Source organism: Pan troglodytes, chromosome 18, assembly GCF_028858775.2.
Source record: "Pan troglodytes isolate AG18354 chromosome 18, NHGRI_mPanTro3-v2.0_pri, whole genome shotgun sequence".
NCBI classification, from domain to species: domain Eukaryota; kingdom Metazoa; phylum Chordata; class Mammalia; order Primates; family Hominidae; genus Pan; species Pan troglodytes.
The window spans coordinates 85,603,615-85,627,196 of NC_072416.2; the positions used below are offsets into that span (position 1 = coordinate 85,603,615).

A 23,582-nucleotide genomic window follows, 5' to 3' on the forward strand; every position below is an offset into this window, starting at 1 on the left:
TGCCTCCTGGGTTCAAGCGATTCTCGTGCCTCGGCCTCCCCAGTAGCTGGGATTACAGGCACATGCACCACCGTGCCTGGCTGATTTTTGTACTTTTAGAAGAGATGGGGTTTTGCCATGTTGGCCAAGCTGGTCTCAAACTCCTGACCTCAGGTGATCCGCCCGCCTCAGCCTCCCAACGTGCTGGATTTACAGGCGAGAGCCACCGTGCCTGGCCTTTCTTTTCAGGAGAATTCATTCTCATCCTTCTCTGTGAGGGCAAGGATGAGGAGATCAGAACAGCAGTCCTGGGGGAGTCAGGAAGATAGCACCGTCTAGGAGCAGAGCCAGGCTGCAGTGAATGAAGCTGCACGGGATGGACAGCCAGAAGGACGAGCGGCCTCACCAGGGAGCCCGGAAGGCATCAGCCTACTCATCCCGTTTTCCACGTACACTGGTGCGTGTTTTTCTCATCAAAAATAAGATGATACAATTAGGTTTTAAGCACTATTTTTAAATGAGCCCAAATATCTGCTCAAAATAAAACAGCCGCGTATCGAACATGCTGTAGTTTCTGACTCAGCCTCATCAAGGCAGGCCTGCCCCGCTGATCCGGCGCTGAAGTTTCTCACTGCCCAACACACCCGGCTCTGCCAGCTTCCACACTTCCCAGGCGCCAGAAGCCCCACACCGCAGCTTTACACATAACTGGGAAAGAGGCTACGGGAGCATTCTCCCTCCTTCCTCCACCAGCCTTCGCTGGGTCTGGAGGCCACCTGGCCGCGTGCGACGGGGATGTCTGCTAATTTGTAGAATCTAACTTTGTCCAACGTGAAATACTCAACACAACTTCTCAGAACTGTGAATGTGACAGTTCCTGCAGGCACCCAAAGACCGCCTGGTCTCCTGCACCACCGTTCTCCACAGCCCTCTCCACGGGCGCCAGTGCTCACACAAGGTCACGGCCACCTCAAAAAACCGTATGGCCAAAAAGTTTTTTGGGGTGGTTGGGAGCAGTGGCTCACGCCTGGTATCCCAGCACTTTGGGGGGGCCGAGGCAGGCGAATCACAAAGTCAGGAGTTCGAGAGCAGCCTGGCCAACATGGTGAATCCCTGTCTCTACTGAAAAGACAAAAAATTAGCTGGGTGTAGTGGCGGGCGCCTGTAATCCCAGCTACTCGGGAGGCTGAGGCAGGAGAATCGCTTGAACCTGGGAGGCGGAGGTTGCAGTGAGCCGAGATCGCGCCATTGCACTCCAGCCTGGGCAACAAAGTGAGACTTCTCCTCAAAAAAAAAAAAAAAAAAAAAAAGAAGTTTTTTGGGGAAAAAAAATCTCAGAAACTCCTTGTAAACTGTCAATGTACATTAGGATATTAAGGACTCTGAGAAGTCCTATAGTACATTATAATTTTTTAAACGATTCCCCACATTTTTTGGCAACTTCTTCTCCTAACATACACGAACCTCTCCTAGAGCAAGGACCTGCTCTGTGCACACGCTCTGGGGATGGTTCTAAGCCTGCACTGCCCAAATCACCCGTGGCAAGTTAAGTTAATTAAGAAGGAATAAAATTAAACGTTCAACCCCCAGTTGTCCTGAAGAACCACGCTGAGGGTTCTGCAGCCACGGGAGGCTAGTGGCTGCCACGCTGGGCGGTGTGCTCCCGGACAGCGCTGTCTAAACCAACACCCGCCCGTCCGTGAGCAGCTCTGTGGGCCTCCACATGCCCCTCATCTGCATGTCCTCTGTGGCCACCCCGTGATACCATGGCTGAGGAGCTGTGCCAGACACCACCCTGCTCCTGGAGCCAACGACACTGACTCCCTGTATCTGCAGAATGAGCCGGCCAACCCTGCGCTGAACCAACCAACCTCGCTCGCTCCCCAGCGTGTGCTACAAACACCCGGCCACGTCCCAGGTCACCCTGCAGGTGCTGTGAGGGTCGTGGAGCACGAGGCAGCGGGCGCTGCGCTCCCAGCGGCACCACCTGCTCCGCCAGGGAACCTCGTGCATCTCACGGATGCGGGAGTCCACTCGGTTTAGAGTTCTTTAAGCTGAAAATAGCACCTCACAGGAAGGAATTACTATAAAAAATACAAATGTTTATTTCCTTTCTGGCAAAACAAAGAGCACAGCACATTTAGAGGCTACACAGCCCTGCTGATGTTCACTCAGTGGAACTACACGCTGTTCCTGCCTGACTTCCTCAGTCAGACTCTCAGCAAATACATAGCTTTTATGTTTTTCTAAAGCAGTACTTCTAAAACTTCCCACAATGACATCACTCTAATCCATGTATTTTACTTTTTTAAACAACATATAGTGTCAATGAATACAGAAACATGTAGTCAGCATTCTCCCTGGCCACAAACACCATGTGTACCTCATGTCCCAGGACTGAATAATATTAGGGTTTATGAAAAAAGTAAAAGGAAAAAAAACCCATCTGGACTGAGAGTAGGAAGTGACTCACTCATATTTCATATCTGGACAGGAAAATGGGAAAAAGCAGATGAATGTTATTCAGCTGTTTTCAAATAAAAGAGGCATTTCCAATTCTAGGCCCCAAATGTTGGCGCATCCCTCTGCAGAATGGCTAGCCTGGGCAGTGGCTGCCCCCCGCCAGGGCACCTCCGGGCCCAGGAGCGACGCAGCGAGGCTCCCTCTACTCCTGCCCTGGACCCCATGTGCTCCGCGGGCTCTGAAGGCTGAGAAGAGGAGCCTGGGAGAGAGGGAAGACCAGGCACAAGGAGTGAGGGGCCGGGCTAGTGCGGGGGCTGGGTGACCAGCCTGAGTCAAGGTCAGGAAAGATTTCAGCACGCTCTCAACTCTGCAGCCATTAGAGGCTGTGATTCGAAAAACCACAACAAGAAAAAAGGCTGATAGAGCAGCAAGATAAATAGCTCACACATGCCGGGCTCATGCCTAAGTGATGGGCTGATGGGTGCAGCAACACACCATGGCACACATTTACCTATGTAACAACCTGCACAGCCTGCACACGTACCCCAGAACTTAAAAGAAAAAAAGAAAAAAGCCTCGGATATTAACTGGAAAATTACAAATTCTATGCATAACATGATGAGAGTTTTGTTTAAAATGGAAATGAAAACACTAAAACTAAACGATCGAAAGTGATGGGAACAGCTGTGTATGGTGGCGAAGTGAAGAGTAGCTTTTCCCCACATTTCTGTAATGTGGTTTTGCCATCTCAAAGCGAATACCTATCTGCACGCAGACACTCATTACAACCCACTTCCAGTCTGCCCCCAGTGTGGCTGCCTTCCCCTCCCTCCCTGGTCAGCCCCACTGCCTTCTGTGGAGCGTAAGCAAATGCCTAGATAAATTCAGGGGCGGCCGGGAGCTCACGCCTGTAATCCCAGCACTTTGGGAGGCTGAGGCAGGTGGATCACCTGAGGTCAGGAGTTAGAGACCAGCCTGACCAACATGGAGAAACTCCGTCTCTAGTAAAAATACAAAATTAGCCGGGCGTGGTGGCTCATGCCTGTAATCACAGCTACTTGGGAGGCTGAGGCAGGAGGATCACTTGACCCCAGGAGGCAGAGGTGGCAGTGGGCTGAGATTTGCGCCATTGCACTCCAGCCTGGGCAACAAGAGTGAAATTCCATCTCAAAAAAAAAAAAAAAAATTCAGGGGCAAACATCACCCCATCACCTGAGAGAGCAGAGCCAGGGGTACCACAAAGACAGGATCCGTGCTGGCCAGAAAGCCTCCGTGAGGAAAGCGTTCACGTGCGTAAAAATGGCGATCCGGCCACAGCGCGTGGCAGCCAAGGCCATGAGGAGGCTCTCCTCGAGCACTGAGGCTGGTCAGCACCGCACCCAGGCAGGCCTGTGTGGGGACAAACACGGCTGGGGCAAAGGGACCCGAGGCTGGGCCAGGCCTGCGCCCTCCTTCTGAAGTAAGAACACAAAGGATGATATACTTTTCCCTTTGAAATGTTTGTCTGTTCAAACCTTTCTTCTTTTCTCATTCCAGGTACACAACAGGCATTTTCCTCAAGTCTTACAAGTTAGATCACACAGCCTTCGATAAAATGTATATTCACATAGACTATCATTTTATAATTGAATCAACACCTACATTTAGAAACCAGTACTCTAACGTAGTAACTGAAAAAGCGAGGGAAGCTGGAATAAGAATGGTGATGTCCGAAGTCAGGCCTCCCTTTGGTCCAACTGCACCACACCACGGTGTTTCGATGCCAAGGTGTACAGCTTCTGATTTTTTCCTTTTACACTTCAGTGCCTCTACAATCAGATGCCAGGACCATCTCACACCTGCTGCTGGCCATGTGGCAGGAATAACACGGTTGTGACAGCCTGCCACCTATGGAGAAAATGAGGAAAAAGCCAGCAACCCACCCACAAAGCGGGTACAGTAGCTTAGGAGAAACTCCAAAACAGCAACCGGGCACGCGCTCCAATGGTGTGGTACCGCAGCGCTGCATGGCACACAGAGCCCACTGCACAGGAGGAATGCACGCCCCGACCCAGCCGGCTGGACGGCGTGCACGGGGGCTGGACTCTGTGCGTCAACTGCAGGAGCACCTCACCTCATTTATTTGGATATTTTCCTTTCTATGCATGTACAAGAATGATATTATGAAACTCTGCAGCCAAGTCTTAAAGGGCTCTTTCAATAAAACTATGACCAATAAAAAGCAGCATGTTAGTTTTGTGGGCAATGTGTTTACTTTTTTAGATACAGAGAAAGTCTTCCAGCCAGTAGCAACTCACAGTTAATGACACACGGGAAGGAGACGGAATGATGCCTCCCAAGACCTGAGTTCGAATATTCATTGAGTAACTAAGGTCAGTTTTGTGTCTGCTTCCTCATTTGTTTAATGCGGATAGTAGCTTAAAAGGGCCAATAGTTTGTAATCAAATATGAATAAAAACAGGAAATGGTCCTAGTAAGTATAAAGATATAAAATCCCCAAGAAATAAAGGGCCCTGCTGGGGCATTCACACGAGGCCTGGGCCCACGGTCAGCACTGCCCCCGGTCTTCCTCCTGCTTGGGGCATTCACAGGAGGCCCGGGCCCACCGTCAGCACTGCCCCGGTCTTCCTCCCGCTACAGAGGAACAGCAGAGGGCCCTACAGTGGAGTCCCTGAAATGCAACTGATTTATCTCCATGGAGCCTCTGGCTCCAGAGGTGAAGTGTCCTGCCTCACCTTTGTTACTAATGAGCAGACTGTATTATTTAGTTAAGATGTATTTCTGGTTTATAGGGGACTCAGAAACCTAGGAGCTAAATTTACCACTATATTGCTATTTAAACAAGCTAAGACAAGCCATGAATACTACTAAGTTTCCTTTCTGAAGTGCCCTGGGTATGGATTATGGAATCTTCTTTATAGGATTCCAAAAGGCCTGGGAGGACGACCCTCATACAAGTTCTTTTTTTTTTTCTTTTTTTTTTTTTTAGAGGGAGTCTTGCTCTGTCGCCAGGCTGGAGTGGCATGATCTCAGCTCACTGCAACCTCTGCCTCCCAGGTTCAAGTGATTCTCCTGCCTCAGCCTCCTGAGCAGCTGGGACTACAGGCACGCACCACCATGCCCAGCTAATTTTTGTATTTTTAGTAGAGATGGGGGTTTCACTATGTTGACCAGGCTGGTCTCAATCTCCTGACCTTGTGATTCACCCGCCTCGGCCTCCCAAAGTGCTGGGATTACAGGCGTGAGCCACTGTGCCTGGCCACAAGTTCTTACTCCTCACTTTGCTAAGCAGTCTCCCCCTTGGCACTTTGCCTTAATGACCAAGTGCGATTTCCAAAGTAAAGCAAAGCTGAATCAAAAACCTATGATATTCCTATAAATTAAAAAATAAAAAGATTAAATCTTGAGATAGACACCTCACTCTGATTTGATCATTACACATTATATACATATATCAAAATATCACATACACCTCCAACCCAAAAGATGTAGGTATAACTACGAGATATCCATAGAAAATAAACACATCTTACAAGTTACATTAAAAAACCACATACATTTTAAACAAACAAGATCTTAGAGGATGATTAAAATGTTACAAAGTCAAAATACAGGCAACCACATCAATTCTGTATCTCATATATCTAATTCTGCAATGACTAGGTTGGTAAATCAAACCACAGGACAATCAGCACAATAGTTGTGAAGTAGTTTGCTGTCCACCAGCAGCTCTCTACATCCTTTAATTAAAACGAACCAAACATTTTCCCACACAATTTTATGCTGCTAACAAGCATTTTTAAAAGTTTATTTATTTTAGAGATGGGGCCTGCCTATGTTACCCAGGCTGCGCTCGAACTCCAGGGCTCCAGCAATCCTCCTGCCTCAGCTTTCTACGCAGCCAAGACTACAGGTGAAAGCCGCTGTGCCCGGCCTAACATGCACTTTGAATTCACTGACTGAAATGCATGCGACAGTATGCTTTTATGTTTACAATTTTTTTTTTTTTTTAAGATAAGAGTTTTGCTCTGTCGCCCAGGCTGGAGTGCAGTGGTGCAATCTCAGCTCACTGCAACCTCCATCTCCTGAGTTCAAGCGATTCTTGTGCCTCAGCCTCCTGAGTACCTGGGATTACAGGCGCACACCACCACGCCTGGCTAATTTTTGCATTTTTACTAGAGACAGGGTTTCGCCATATTGGTCAGCCTGGTCTCGAACTCCTAACCTCAAGTGATCCACCCACCTTGGCCTCCCAAAGTGCTGGGATTACAGGCATGAGCCACCGTGCCCAGCTGATTCTAAAGTTTTAGACAGAGAGATCAGACATTTTATAAAACAGAATTTGCAACATGTTTCAGGAAGGCACCAGTATCCAGAGGTCACTGGCCACATCCCAGACTATGCATAAACTGATTCCTCACAACAAAATACCCATTTTCTTTTTGACAGGGTCTCACTCTGTCGCCCAGGCTGAAGTGCAGTGGTGTGATCTTGGCTCACTGCAGCCTCGACCTCCCGGGTTCAAGTGATCCACCCACCTCAGCCTCCTGAGTAGCTGGCTCTACAGACATGCATCACCATGCCCAGCCGATTTTTGTATTTTTTTTTTGTAGACACGGGGTTTCGCCATGTCACCCAGGCTGCTCTGGAACTCCTGGACTCAAGTGATCTGCCTGCCTTGGCCTCCCAAAGTACTGGGCCTACAGGCCCGCACCTTCACGCCCAGCCCTGCCCCTCATTTTCAGATGAAAGCATAGAAATACTCTCTAACATCAGTCTTCTATCTGCTATTATATATATGCGACTGTTCCCATAAAGTTTTTTTTTTTTTTTTTTTTGGAGATAGAGTTTCGCTCTGTCACCCAGGCTGGAGTGCAGTGGCGCCATCTCGGCTCACTGCAAGCTCCGCCTCCCGGGTTCACGCCTCAGCCTCCCAAGTAGCTGGGACTACAGGCACCCGCCACCACGCCCAGCTAATTTTTTGTATTTTTAGTAGACACTGGGTTTCACCGTGTTAGCCAGGATGGTCTCGATCTCCCGACCTCGTGATCTGCCCGCCTCGGCCTCCCAAAGTGCTGGGATTACAGGCGTGAGCCACCGCGCCCGGCCTCCCATACACCTTCATATAAATACTCAAGCTGATTACTAATAGAGTCACCTACATTATCTTAATATGCTTCATCTTTCCCGGTTTTGTCTTGGGGTCAGAAGAAGTATTTATGTACAAAAATCTTTTATTAAGTCCATTTCTTTTTTTCTGTCTTGATTTTCCTTATCTCCCATTCATATTTATTGTTTAAGTCTGTAGTTCTATTGGATTCAAGTTTGAAAGGCAATACAAAACTCCTCTTCAACATAAACATACTGGTGTTACTCCATTTGTGCCTCCAGAGTAAGAACACAAAACAAAATCTGAACTAGAACTCTGATTTTAGCAAATAAAATTAGGGGCTTTATTGTAGGAAAATATGTTTTTCTTAAAGGTACAATCCACAACTCTGAGATTAAACATAATTCATCAATAAATAGCCACATATTCTAGCGCATTAAAAAGGCACTCTTATAAAGTTGTTACAGCTTTCCTCTTACTTTTTTGGGGCCAATCTGTGTTTCAGGGAAACTGAACTAAAGATGATCTATGAAAACGTAGTGTTGGGGGACTCTGGTTCCAGGTAAGACGGAGCAGCAACGAAAGCCCCGGGAAGGGAGACGCTCCTCTCTGATGTGGGGGCTGCAATTCCAGGTGGGGTGACACCTCCTCACTGCCTTTTCTTCTCTCTGTCTTCCCATGAAGATGGGGATGGTCACTGAAGTGCACAGCAGAGAGGGCTAAAGCCCCAGCTTTCTGGCTGGAGGACCAAAAAGGGGAGCCCCTGGGAACTGGAAGTACAGAAGGATAGCAGAGAGGGAAGATTTCAGGGAAGCAACCCCATGGCGTTGTGGGTGCGTTCACCCGGGGGCTGCACATGGAAGAATCTGAACTGCCGAACACACCTCCAGCAGAGTCTCAGGCTGGATGGCAAGCAATGCCCCCGAAGGACGAGGCCAAACAGCACCGCCACAGCTTGGAAAATGGAGCTGGCACCACAGCCACACCCCACAGAAGGCTGCACAGTACTTGCTGTCAGAACCCAACCAGGTCAACTGCACCAAACCAAAAGCATCAACATTCTCTGTAGGATTAAAGATGAGTCAGAGTCTCATATCATACTATTCAAGAAAATCAACAGATCCCAACACTGAGATGGCACAGATGCTAGAACTACCAAAGACACCGAAGCAGCTACTGTCACAATGCCCCAACAGGGAGGGGCAAACACTCCTGAGATGCACAGACAGACAGAAAGCCTGCACAAATCCAGGTGTAAAGAACCAAATGAAAATTTACAGAAAAAAAAATTAAAACTTTAGGGGTGGGACAATGGCTGAAAAAGTCCCAAATTTTGTGAGAGACATAAGCCTATGCATAAGAAGCTCAATGAGCTTATCCAAACAAGATAAGCCCAAAGAAATCAACACCCACACACGTCATAAGCACAATGCTAAAAACTAAAGACAAAAAAAGTCTTGAAAGCAATCAAAAACAATACATTACCTCATAGGAGAAAACCATTCAAATGACTGGGACTTTCTCATCAGAAACCATGAAGGCCAGAAGAAAGTAGAATCATATTTTAAAGTACTAAAGGCAAATAACTACCAACTGTAACTCTACATCCAGTGAAGGTGAAATAAGACACCCTCAGATGAAGGAAAACTGAGAGGACTGTTTGTCAGCGGGCCTGCTCTGAAAGAACTGCTAAAGTTCTTTGAACAGAAGGAAAATGAGCGGGAAGGAAACTTGGACCATCAGGAATGAAAGAAAAGCAAGAGAAATGTGAAATATCTGGGTAATATAAAAGCAGTCTATTCCGCTTTTGAGTTGTTCAAAATAGGTTTGATGGTTGAAAACAAAAATCATTAACGCGGTCCCAAGCAGCTTTCGATGCCTGCGGATAGAATTCCTAAGACAACTGTGACCGGAAGGACAGAGGCCGGGATGGTGGTCGGGTTTCCACCTCCCACCGGCACTGGTAAGTGGGCTCCAGGCAGACTGGGGTCACTGATGGCTCTACAAAAGATTCAATGAGAAAACACTGCTGCTTCCAAGAAACCTGTTTTTTTTAAGTGGGCGGCTTTTTATCAATGCAGGAATTGTCAAGTGAGCCTTTTATTTGCTACCAGGTAAGTCAGCTGAGTTGGGATCAGTAAATTTAAAAGATGCTGACAGTGGCCAGGCATGGGGGCTCACACCTGTAATCCCAGCACTTTGGGAGGCCAAGGCAGAAGAACTGCCTGAGCTGAGAAGTTAGAGACCAGCCTGGGCAACATGGCGAGACCCCGTTTCTACTAAAAATTTAAAAAATTAGCTGGGTGTGGTGGTACACACCTGTAGCCCCAGCTACTCGGGAGGCCAAGGCTGGGGGATCCCTTGAGCCCAGGAGTTCAAGGATGCAATGAGCAGTGATCACACCACTGCACTCTAGCCTGGGTGACAGAGTGAGATACTATCTCAAAAACAAAAACCAAAAAAGCCAGGAGCTGTAGCTCATGACTATAATCCCAGCACTTTGGGAGGCTGAGGCAGGCAGATCACTTGAGACCAGGAGTTCAAGACCAGCCTGGCCAAAATGGGGAAACCCAATCTCTACTAAAAATACAAAAATTAACTAGGTGTAATGGCCCATGCCTGTAGTCCCAGCTCCTCAGGAGGCTGAGGCATGAGAATCACTTGAACCTGGGAGGCGGAGATTACAGTGAGCCGAGACTGTGCCACTGCACTGCAGCCTGGGTGACAGAGTGAGACTCTATCACAGAAAAAAAAAAAAAAAAGAAAGAAAGAAAGAAAGAAAGAAAAGGAAAAAAACAGAAAGGGCCCTGTGGTGCTAGACTGTCACTGAGAAGGCCTGGAGCAGCCACATTCCATCAGCAGGGCACACACAGCATCAGATTTTGGCTTCTAAAACCCATTTCCCACTAAATGAACCGAGGCCGTTGGAAATTGTTGATTTCAAGGCTAGGGGAAAGAAAGCTGAGTGTTGAACATCTTGTTACGTCAGAAAGCAAGGAATTGCTCATAGAATGACAGGACATATTAAAAAGACACAAAACATCAGTTTTCAGGGGGCTCCCACCAGCCAAATCTGGTACAGCTTCAACATCAGAGTAACGACATTAATGGATTATAACTCACTGAATAAAACAGGAAACAATAATCCCATACAAACTTAAATAAATGATTAAGCTGAAAGTCTGATAAGAAACAGACTATTTATCTAGTTAGAAAGCAATTTTTACACAGGAGAATCCTGGCAGATAGCATGAAAATTAATACAGTGACTGTCATCAGTAATGGAACAAATTGAGAGCTTGTACCGCCCGACAGGACACAGTGAGAGCAGCGTAGCATGTTCCTGGCAAAGATGTACAGCCTGAATCTAGTCAGGAGAAGTATCGAACAAACCCAGATTGTGGGATGGTTGGCAGAATCAGTGGTTCATCATCTTCTAAAGTATCCAGGTCATGAAAGACAAGGAAAGATGGAGGAGCAGCTACTGAAGGATACAAAGGAGGCCAAATGCACCCTGGGATTCCGAACTTGATCCTCTGGGTATAAAAGGCATTACTGGGACAATGGCCGGAATGGGAGTAAGCCTGAGAATTAGAGGGTGGTGACAGCTCAATGCCAACTTCCTGATCTTGATGGCGGTACTTATTGTTTGCAGAAAACACATGATCACGATTTGGGGATGTTGGGGGATCAGATCCACGATTCACTCCCAATGTTTCAGGAAAGTTGTTTATATTGTAGTGACAACTTTTCTATAAATTTGTGATTTTGTTTTTCAAAATAAACTTTTTTTTTTTTTTGAGACGGAGTCTTGCTGTGTCACCAGGCTGGAGTGCAGCGGTGTGATATCAGCTCACTGCAACCTCTGCCTCCCAGGTTCAAGCAATTCTCCTGCCTCAGCCTCCGAAGCAGCTGGGACTACAGGTGTGCTCTACCACGCCCAGCTAATTTTTGTATTTTTAGTAGAAACAGGGTTTCACCATGTTGACCAGGATGGTCTCGATCTCTTGACCTCATGATCCACCCACCTCAGCCTCCCAAAGTGCTGCGATTACAGGCGTGAGCCACTGCACCTGGCCTAAAATGAACCATTTTTAAAGACGCAGATCTATTCCCTCAGTGTGTACCATCAGAAGAAAGGCATTGTCTGTCAGTGCTTATTTTTTTGATTGGAGAGGTTGAATTTCTTTCTTTCTGTTAATTATGATTGCTGTGTTATCTTCCTGTATTTTGTTTTTACTCTGAAGGATCATAATCCATTCTTCCAAGTCTTCAGGAATTACTTGGTATAGGTTTTAACAGGCCACCATGTGATCAGATGTTCCTTTGAAGTTTACTTTGGTATTTTATTACCAGATAGTCCCTCAAGCCACGGCGTGTGGGCTCAGCCGCTACGACTATGTGATGACGCGCCGACCTGAGAAACACACATGCTGACCATCTGGCCAAGAACTGAAGACCAGGGCAAAACCACAGCATATCACAAACATTTTTCCAGAACACGGTTGTAGTGTCTCTTTTGATGCCAAATTTTAAAATAAAGCAAATTAAATAATGATTGTTGAGGGAAAACTAATTTTTTAATTAAAGAAGATTCCATCTAATTACGCATGCTGTTTGGAAATCAACCTATTTTTCTAGGTCCTATCATCTTCCCAATTGATTTAAAAAATATTTTTAGGTACTCCTTGCTCCAAACATCGACAGTATTTTTCTTAAACAATTTTGGCCAGGCACGGTGGCACATGCCTGTAGTCCCAGCTATTTGGGAAGCTAAGGCAGAAGAATCACTTAAACCCGGGAGGCAGACGTTGCAGTGAGCCAAGATCGCGCCATTGCACTCCAACCTGGGCAACAAGAGCAAAACTCCGTCTCAAAAAAAAAAAAAAAAAAGACTTAAAAAAAAAAATTGGCAGGGTGCGGTGGCTCACGCCTGTAATCCCAGCACTTTGGGAGACCAAGGTGGGTGGATCACTTGAGGTCAGAAATTTGAGACCAGCCTGGCCAACATGGCAAAACCTCGTCTCTACTAAAAATACAAAAATTAGCTGGGAGTGGTAGCACGCACCTGTAATCTCAGCTATTAAGGAGGCTGAGGTGAGAGAATCACTTGAACCTGGAAGGCAGAGGTTACAGTGAGCTGAGATTGCGCCACCGCACTCCAGCCTGGGCGACAGAGGGAGACTCCATCTCAAAAAAAAAAAAAATTATGAGACAGAGACTACACATGACCCACAAACACAAAAACATGAATTACCTGGCCCTTTACAGAAAAAGTTTGCCAGCTCCTGAATCAGAGTGTCAGTGGAAATGCTGACAACAAACTCTACCTTTTGAGCAAATGAGATGATGAAAAAGTGGCTTTGCTTTCCTTGGTTTACAGCTGAGGTCAGCAAACTGACTTTTTTTTTTTTTTTTGAGATAGAGTTTCGCTCTGCCACCCGGGCTGGAGTGCAGTGGCGCGATCTTGGCTCACTGCAACCTCCACCTCCCAAGCAATTCTCTTGTCTCAGCCTTCCGAGTCACTGGGATTACAGGCACACACCACCATGCCTGGCTAGTTTTTTTGTATTTTTAGTAGAGACGGGGGTTTCACCATGTTGGCCACGCTGGTCTTGAACTCCTGACCTCAGGTGATCCACCTGCCTTGGCCTCAAGAAGTGCTGGGATTACAGGTATGAGCCACCGTGCCCGGCCAGCAAACCAACATTCTACATGAGAAGACAATTTAGTAACACAAATACCACATGAGAATTTTCACATTCAAAATACATATAACGTCATCTAAGACTCAACAGGAAGACAGAATTCTGCCAATAGACTAGGAAAAGACACTCCGGCAAAGCTCTTTTGGGGCAGAGCCTTATAAGACACATACATATTCTTAAAGATGGGGGAAGAAACAGACCTCACCCCTCCACCCACACATATTTTGGGCCAGGGGGAACTAAGCAGGCAGCCTGGACACCTGCCAGACTGCAAAGGGCCTGTGTGAAACGGCAAGGGGGTCAGGTGTTTTTCTTTTAATTTGAGGCGAAATTTACATAGAGCAAAATGCAGAGATCTGAAGTGTACAATTCAATGAGTTTGGGTACATTTATATGCCCATGTGATCACTAATCCTTGAATCAAGACGCAGTGCTTTTCAATTCTCTAAAAAGTCTTGAACGTCATATAAACAGGACCATACACGGGCCCTGCTTTCATTCAACATTGTATTTTTGAGATTCCGATGTGGTTACATGTATTAGCTTGGAAAATGACTGAGTTCTCTTCCATTGTATAAATATACCACAGCTTGTTTATCCATTCTCCTACTCATGGACATCTGGGTTATTTCCAGTTTGGGGCTATTATGCATAAGCTGCTATAAGCCTTCATCTCCAAGTGCTGTTGTGGATGTACGCTTTCATTTCTTTGGGATAAATTCCCTAGGATGAGAACTGCAGGAATATAAGATACATTTATCACTTCATAAGAAATGCCAAATTGTTTTCTTAATGGTTGTACCATTTAATCCTCCCAACAGCTGTGGATGAAAGCTCCAGCTGCTTCTGATCCTAACATTTGCTATTCTGTCCTTCTGACTTCCATTACCTCGGTGAATAGAAATGATACTCTCCTGTGGCTTTGATGTGCATTTCCCTGATGACTGGCGACTTGAATCATGACATCCCTGGACAATCTGTGTGTACAAGCAGGTATGAGTCCTCTGGAGTTAACTGCCTTTCTTTTTTCTGCTGGTAGAAAAAAACCTAATTGCATTAATATATGTGTAATCTACTGCTTGCAATGCATACCATTCTTCCATAGGAAGATAATCTTCACAATCATTAATGTCTTCCATTTCCTTATATAGGTTGTATTCCTAATCTGAAAATCCAAAATCCAAAATGCTCCAAAATCTGAAACATTTTGTTATTCTGAATGAAAATAACTTTCATTCAAAACTTGGCTTGCCACAGTCCTCTGGCATCCACTGTTGCAAATGGCAAGTCCAATGTTAGCCTGATTCTGGTTTCTTCACAGGTGAAATCTGTTTTGTTGTTCTCCTTTGAAAACGTGTAAGATCATTTCTTGATCCCTTATCAAAAAAAACAACAATGCGTCTCGACATGGGTGTTTTCAACTCACCTTTCTCAGCACTCAGTCTGCCCTTTCGTGTGAAGACTCACGAGGCCGTTTTCTTCCCGTGCGTACTGAACATGCTCCTTCCTTTCATCTTCTCTTCCAGCCACCCTGCATTTCAGAGGCTGAGCTTGGCTGCCCATTTGCGCCACTCACCTTCTACCTTGTATCTCCACATTCGGCAATCCTCGAACACTACTGAATGTTTTGCTCTGGTGGTCACTTTTACATCCCAACAACTCTCTCTTGGTCTTCATGTTTTCTTTTTTCATGGCACCCAGCTTTCATCTGACAAATGCAATATCCCCTCAGCCTCCCACAAAATGCTAATTGGAGTTTCCCTAAGTAGGATGCTTATCAAAAAGATCAGCCTCTGTTCTCTGAATTGTCTGTGTACTTTGCAGTAGTCTGAATTCTCTGCCACAGTTCTTTACCCCTCGTCACACTGAAACCCATGCTGCAGCTGGCTTACGGTAGTGTAGACTTTCCTATCCTTGAATTTGGAGCTGTGGCCATAAGACTCACTGCGGACATCAGAAACAGGCAGAAGCGACCGTGTGCCGGCCCAAGCTTGGCCTTACGAATCCTCATGGCTCCCATGTGCCCTTGGTCCCCAGTTCAAGGAGGATGAGGGACGCCTGAGTCAGAGCCACCCCAGCCACTACGGCCTGAACAGTCACGCAGCATGGCCCAGCTGACACCAGCCAGCCCACACATCCGTGAGGAAGGCACTCATCTTGGGTGCTCCTGAGCTCTGCTGGTTGGCTGTTACACAGCTGTAGCTGACCCAACACATCCCAGGCGTCTCTTAACCCTGTTGTGGTCTGTCTTTACAAGCTTCCTTACATCCTTTCTCTAGAACAAAACCTCATAAAAACAATTGGGCACACTTTAATGTTCCTATCTCTAAAACTCTGAAGAGAAGTAGAAAGGGATAGATGCAGGGAAGAGAGGGTGAGGGGCACAGCACAGGGGGAAGGGCACCATGGTTCCTGGGCTCCTAGGCCCTCCATCCATGATCACGAGGGAGGAGAGAGGAGCACTCAGCAAATCACAGAGGTGCAGAGGCGCAGCGACAGACCCCCACCAATTCAGCAACGCCACCAAGAGAGCAAACCCCAATCCCTTTCTCTTTAGGTCGACAGAGACCTACAGAAGAAAACCAGTAGTTTTCTGCCAAATGTCTTTCTTTAATTTGCTTTCAAGGTATCTTTATTAAGTGGTTTAATCTACATTCCCAACAATGAGAAACCACTTCAACAATTTACAAAATTATGCTTAAAAAATCACAGTAAAGGGAATATTATTTATGGTAGAGGGGAGAGTTTAAAAAATGACCCAGGATAAGCTGGGCATGGGGGCTCACGCTTGTGATCCCAGCACTTTGGGAGGCCGAGATGGGTGGATGGCTTGAGCCCAGGAGTTCAAGACCAGCCTGGCCAACATGGCAAAACCCTGTCTCTACAAAAAATATGAAAATTAGCTGGGTGTGGTGGTGTGTGCCTGTGGTCTCAGTTACTGGGGAGGCTGAGGCAGGAGGATTGCTTAAGCCCCAGAGGTCGAGGCTGCAGTGAACTGAAAAATTGAGGCACTGCACTGCAGCCTGGGCAACAGAGTGAGACCCTGTCTCAAAAAATAAAGAGAAAAAGAACAGCATTGTTTTCCAGCAGACACCCCTTCTTCTAGGTCATATACAAGACAACCAAATGTCTTCATACTTGAACTAAGAGCTGTACCACGATCACACCGTAGATACTTCCTGCTTTAAAATGTTATTACCAAAAGCCAGTTTTCATTTAAAAATTGGAAAACTGTATTCTTAAGACTTGCAGTTAAATAATAATTTTCCTAAAATATCAACTGACTTTCTCACTTTCATTTGCTTGTCTATGTTAATGGGATAATTTCTAGAAGCATTACCTCTTGTAGCTGTTATTAGAATTTGAACATTCACCATCACACTGATTAAGCTGCTCCTTCTTCCCTACATCTTTTTAGGACATGCCATGTTATACTTAAGAACATGATATAATTTATTTTTCTTTGGTTTTTTATTATCTAGCTACATTGCATTAATTTCATTTGTTAGTTCTTCACAAAGAGAAACAAAAGTAGTGAGTAATTGGGAAAACATAAAGCTGATAATAGATTCTTTTTTTTTTTTTTTTGAGAGAGGCTTTCACTCCTGTTGCCCAGACTGGAGTGTAATGGCATGATCTCGGCTCATTGCAACCTCCACCTGCCAGGCTCAAGCAGTTCTCCTGCCTCAGCCTCCTGAGTGAGTAGCTGGGATTATAGGCATGTGCCATCTTTTTTTGTAGAGACGGATTTTCACCATGTTGCCCAGGCTGGTGTGGAACTCCTGAGCTCAAGTGATCTGCCTGCCTTGGCCTCCCAAAGTGCTGGGATTACAAGCATGAGCCACTGCGCCTGGCCTGATAATATTTTTAAAGTAGGAAAAACAGGAAGTGAACACCTTTTCCTTTTCTTTTTTTTGAGATGGAGTTTCGCTCTTGTTGCCCAAGCTGGAGCGTAATGGCACGATCTTAGCTCACAACAACCTCTGCCTCCTGGGTTCAAGCGATTCTCCTGCCTTAGCCTCCCGAGTAGGTGGGATTACAGGTGCGTGCCACCATGCCCGGCTAATTTTTTGCATTTTTAGTAGAAATGGGCTTTCACCATATTAGCCAGGCTGGTCTCAAACTCCTGACCTCAGGTGATCCGCCCGCCTCGGCCTCCCAAAGTGCTGGGATTACAGGCATGAGACATCGCGCCCAGCCTTTTTTTTTTTTTGAGATAGAGTTTTTCTCTTGTTGCCCAGGCTGGAATGCAATGGCATGATCCCGGCTCACTGCAACCTTCGCCTCCCGGGTTCAAGCAACTCTCCTGCCTTAGCCTCCCAAGCACCTGATATTACAGGCACGTGGCTACCACACCCAGCTAATCTTTGTATTTCAAGTAGAAGCGGGGTTTCACCATGTTGATCAGACTGGTCTCAAACTCCTGACCTCAGGTGATCCACCCAACTCAGCCTCCCAAAGTGCTGGGATTACAGGCGTGAGCCACCATGCCCAGACAAATTTCCATTTCTAATGATTAGTGATGTGGCACTTCAATTTAGGGGCCTTAGGAAGGTCACTTATTTACATATTAAGGTAAACATTCTGCTCGGCATTAGTACGTTCTAAGCGCAGCGCCAGCCATAAGTGATATAAAAATGAAAAGGTTCAAAGAAGTGATGCTGTGCTAGGCTTCAAGGGCAGGGCCTATTCTGGGCAGGGGGATGCTACAGTCAGGGCCCAGGAGCAGGACAGTGCTGTTGTCATCAGAGCGGAAGGGGAGTGTCAGGAGCTGATACAGGGAAGGAAGAAGGTCACACAGAGGCAGCAGCTCCCTGGCTGGTGACACCACAGTGAACACGGAAAGAAATCCTGCAGGTCTGCTGCATTCAGACGTCTTGGTTTGAAATGTGATACTTTCTAGCTCACGAGCCTGGGCAGTCATTTCACCCCTCAAAGCCGCATGTCCTCACCTGAGCAAAAGGAATCCCAGCTCTCCCTGCACGGCACGGGGTTGGGCAAGTGTGGGCTGACTGCAGCGTTCTTGAGCCACCGCGGACAAGCCGTAAGCAGGGGCGTGCAGTGACGCAGTGTGTACTGGACTGCTCCCTGCTTGACAGACTGAAGAGGGGCAAGGCCAGAGACAGAGGGACCCACGAAGTGACAGATAAGATGGAGGCCCAGATGAGGGGGAAGAAACAATGATAGCCTTGCAGGGCCAGAGCCACATGTGGGAGAGGAGCTACCTTGGACTTACAGGTTTCGCTCTAAGCACTCAAATGCTGGGATCAATCACCAATGTGGGAACCATGTTAAGGGCAGGCAGGAGCTGGCAGCTCCATGCTGGGTGGGCGACTGCATACCCACTGGCTGCATGGGTGGAAATATTCACGTTATCAGTGGCTGACGAGGACTTGGAGTCTGTAAGGGTCTCAGCTGAACTCAGAGCTGAAAGCCACCAAGAGAGGGATAGTGGCTGCAAAACAGGCTTGGGTAAGACGGCTCAGGCAAAGAGTAAAGTAGGGTACAGAAGAGCGCTATCAGGACCACCAGCTTTTGAGGGACACAAGAAGAGGGAATTTCAAAGGAAATAGAGAGGCAAGGGGAAAGCCAGGCAAGGGTGTTCTCAGGAAACTGATTTAATGGAGCCCACCAGCTTCACAGGGATGACATTTCACAATTTAAAAAAAACAGAAGCAGCCAAGGGAGGATGGAGTTTGGGGCAGGGCAGTCACAAATGCCAAGAAAAGGTAGTGAGCTCTGAAAGCACCTACCCTGCTTGTCAGCTGAGGAGCCCCTGGTGACCCCCCTCGTGACAGCAGTTTCAGGGAGGTGCAGGTGCTGAGGCTGGGGTGAGTGGTGCAGCTGAAACAAACAGCGAAGCCCCATGCCTTCCAGCAGCATGGCTGTGACGTGACAGGGAGGAGGGCTCAGGTGGCCCAAGTGCACACATGTGCCCACGCCCAGGTGGAGATACCTTGGCGGCCCTGAGAAAGGACAGAAGGCTGAATACAGAGGGGGACGCCAAGCACCCGTCTCCCTTGACAGAGGAGTGGACACAGCCTGGGAGGGGAGGCGAAATAGAGGGGCAGATTGGCTTCTGAACAAGCTGGAAGATGGAACGCTGACCTGTGACAACCTCCAGCAAAGCCACCTGCTGGAAGGAAGGGGGTGCTCCTGGGGGACAAAGCCATGCTTGGGAGCGAGCAGCGCTCAGGCAGAGCCCAACTAGGGGCAGGTGGCATGACCTGGGCCCGCTGGGCCACAGTCATGGCAACAGCTCCTATAGGACCAACCCTTCCACAAATAACAAAGAACGATTCTGGGGAAAAAAATGTATTTACAGAACAAAACACCCCTCTGAAGTCACTGGAGAGTAGTGGGAGCAGGCAGAACCTGGAGGAAGGCCGCAGAACATGGGAGGGTGCGGGTTTGTGCTTTTCACCCGAGGGCGGGCCCTGTCAGTTCCCCCGTCAGTGCCCAGCCCTGGGAAGAGGGGATAGGGCTGGGATGAGCGCAGCTGCTCACCAAGGAGAGCGTCCCAGACAAAGCCCAGGCTCTGCGCGTGCCCGCCACACACCTGGCTGCCCCAGCCACGGGTGGAGGGCCGACTTCACACAGCTGGTGCGGTCTAAGGACTAAGGCACCTCCATCTGCTGCCTGCCCCCACCAGCAGAAGCCTCGACCTTGTCCAGACAATATTCCCTGTTGCAAGAGAGAAACAACACTCTTCAGAACACGAGAAAAGCTGGAAACTCTATAATCACACACAATGGCACAATCTAGAATTAGACATTCATAAAAATAGGGAAATGTGAGGAATACTCAAGAGAAAACGCGATGAATGGACACCAGCCCTAAGTGACCCCAATGCTGGAACTGGCAGACCAGGATTTGAAAGCAGCTATTATAATGACATTCAAAGATGTAAAAACAAAAATGCCCACAATAAATGAATGGACAGAATCTCAGCAGAAAAAGAGAAATTATAAAAAAGAACCATACAGAAATTCTGAAACTAAAAATACAGTATCTGGTATGAAAACGTCCATTAGCTTGGTGTACCAGCAGACTGAAAATGACAGAAGGGTACAAGAGCTTGAAGACAGATAAAAACAAAATGTCCCATCTGAGGGAGAGAGAGAGAAGAATTTGAAAAATGAACTGAGCTTCACCTCAGATCTGTGGGACAAGACCAAAGATTTCTCATACATGAGAACTGGAGTCTCAGATGGAGAAGAGGAGGAGAATGAGGAAGAAAGAATACTTCAATACTGGCTGAAAAGTTTCTGTTGTAGTGCAAAACATAAGCTGAGACAAGCAGTTCAGTAAACAAGAAATGAAATAAAAGAAAATTACACCAAGGCACATCACAGACAAACCATTCCAAACCAAAGACAACATCCTCAACGCAGCCAGAGAAAAATGGCCCACGGCATACAGCGACAGAAATGCTAGAGGACTTTTCTTTAGAAAAATAAGAGCCAGAATATAGCAAAATGACATTGTTAAAGTTAAAACAAAAACTCTCAATGAAGAATTCCATAATTAGCCAGAATGAAGGCAAAACAAAGATATTTTCAGATAAATGAAAACTAAAATCCACTGTCAGCAGAACTGCACTGAAAGAAATGTGAAAGGAAGTTCTTCAGGCTGACGGGAAATGAGACCAGATGGAAATTCCAATTTTCAGGATAAAATGAAGAGCAGTGGGAATAGTAAATAGTATGGATAATATAAAAGACTATCATCTTTTTCCTTTTCCTTTCTTAGAATAGATGCAAAAATCCTAGCCCTGTTTTACATGGTGCAGAGCACACGTAGCTGGACCCATGTGACAAGTACACATACAGGACAGGGCAGAGCTGCACTGATGATGCCTGGTAAACGGCTGACAACTGGTGAGGACGGGGCGGCCCCTGATCTGTGTCATCTGCCGATCCACAAAGCATAAATGCTCTGCCACGGCTGACGACATGCCACCATCAGCCACCAATGCAACATCAGCGGGCTTTAAAAAATCCTGGAGGCCAAGCGCCGTGGCTCACATCTGTAATCCCAGCACTGTGGGAGGCCGAGGCGGGCAGATCACCTGAGGTCGGGAATTCAAGACCAGCCTGACCAACATGGAGAAACCCCATCTCTACTAAAAATACAAAATTAGGCAGGTGTGGTAGCACATGCCTGTAATCCCAGCTGCTAGGGAGGCTGAGGCAGGAGAATTGCTTGAACCCAGGAGGTGGAGGTTGTGGTGAACCGAGATCGTGCCATTGTCTTCCAGCCTGGGCAACAAGAGTGAAACTCTGTCCCCCCCCTGCAAAAAAAAATACTGGAAAGTGAACGACCAGCTCTCAGGAGATACCATGAGCTGGCCTCGGCACCCCACTGAACAACACAGTGACAAGAGGCTTCTGTGTCACATGGAGTGGCTCAACATTAACTCAGAGTAGAGCCTGAAAAGGTAAAGATGTGTATTGCATTTCTGTTGCTTCTCTTAACTGGGGGGCTCATAGAGGGCGCAAAGTCCTAGCGTCCTACAGAAGCTCTTCTATGATGAAGAACTTGACTCCTCCTGTGTCTCTGATCACATTTTCTTCAGGGAAATTGAGAAAACCATCACTCAGATGATGCTCTGTGCCCTGGGGTTCAAATCAGAATCCGTGGCTGAGGAATGCTACAGGCAACCAGCTTAAAAATAGTAAGTACAGATGGTCCCTGACTGAAGATGGCTGGAGTTGATGATTTTTCGACTTTACAACAGTGCAAAAGCAACATGCATTCAGAAGAAACTGCTTCGAGCGCCCATACAACCATTCCGTTTTCCACTTTCAGTAGAGACTCAATAGATTACATGAGAGTCAACACTTCACGATGAAGTAGGCTGTGTGTCAGATAATTTTGCCCACCTGTAGGCTAATGCAAGTGTTCTGAGCACATTTAAGGTAGGCTAGGCTAAGCCATGATGTGCAGTAGGTGTGGTGTATTCAGTGCATTGCAACTTGTGGTATCTTCAACTTGCAGCCCCCACTGTAAGTTGAAAAGCATCTATGCGGTAAAATGGAACTGTCTAATCTAGGTGAAGGGTACTCACTGTAAAACTTTTTCAACTTTACCGTGTGTTTCAAAGTCCTCATAATAAAATGTTAGATAAAGAACCAATAAGGAAATTGAATCAAGGCTTCTCGATTTCAGCTACACACTGGAATCCCAGCACAACCCAGGAAAGGCCACAGACTGCGGGCATTTTAGCATTTAGATTTTAGGGCCGGGCGCGGTGGCTCACGCCTGTAATCCCAGCACTTTGGGAAGCCGAGGCGGGCGGATCACGAGGTCAGGAGATAGAGACTATCCTGGCTAACACGGTGAAACCACGTCTCTACTAAAAATATAAAAAAATAGCTGGTTGTGGTGGCCGGCACCTGTAGTCCCAGCTACTCGGGAGGCTGAGGCAAGAGAATGGCGTGAACCCAGGAGGCGGAGCTTGCAGTGAGCTGTGATTGCGCCACTGCACTCCAGCCTGGGCGACAGAGCGAGACTCTGTCTCAAAAAAAAAAAAAAAAAAAAGAATTTAGATTTTAGGTGAATTCTTGTCTTCTTAGAATTCATGTTCTAATTGGTTGGGATAGATTTTGTTTTGGAGTTTGGTCTTTAGCTCTCTTCAGCTGTAACAACGCTGCATGGCAAACACAAACCCCAGGGGCACACAATGGAAAACATTCATTTAAAATAATTTTTAAAAACTCAGTTTCAATCGATAATATGGTAAATACCTACAGATGTGACCCACATAAACATGGATTCTTTGGAATCTCTAATTTTTCAGAGTGCAAAGGGGTCCTAAGACCAAAAAGATTGAGAACTACTGGTATACAAACAAGTTTAATGAAAGTATACCTCCTTCACTGTCTCACAAAAAGAAAACTTTTAAAAATTATAATTCCTCAAAGTCCAAAGTTACAGAACTTACTGTGTTGAGAGTATTAGTAAAAGCAGTTTCCATCTCAGCTTGTACACTACGACAGCTTCCCTAAGTTTCAGTAAATCATCAACACAGGGACTGGAGCGCTCGGAGAGTGCACCGCAGTTCTCAGCCACACCCACGAGGGGCAGGGGGCTCAGAAGCCACACACAGTGACCTGGAGCTGCAGCCAGGCACCGGGTACGGGGTTTACTAGGCTACAATCTCTACTCCTGAACTGGAAAATGTTCACAATAAATAGGTCAGGAAAAAAAGGAATGATTTCACTGGTTAATGTGTACTTATAGGCACTGCCCACACAATGGTGTGTTTTCCACTTTCAGTACAGTCCCACCTTTCTTTTCCTCTGCTATTTTCTTCAGCC

At 46.7% G+C, this 23,582-nt stretch overlaps 1 protein-coding gene across 5 annotated transcripts in view; it reads right to left on the bottom strand.

Annotated features, from left to right (window-relative positions):
- ZCCHC14 (zinc finger CCHC-type containing 14) overlaps positions 1-23,582 on the bottom strand; it is an 86,237-nt gene that overhangs the window by 27,394 nt on the left and 35,261 nt on the right. The gene's annotated exons all lie outside the window — the stretch shown is intronic.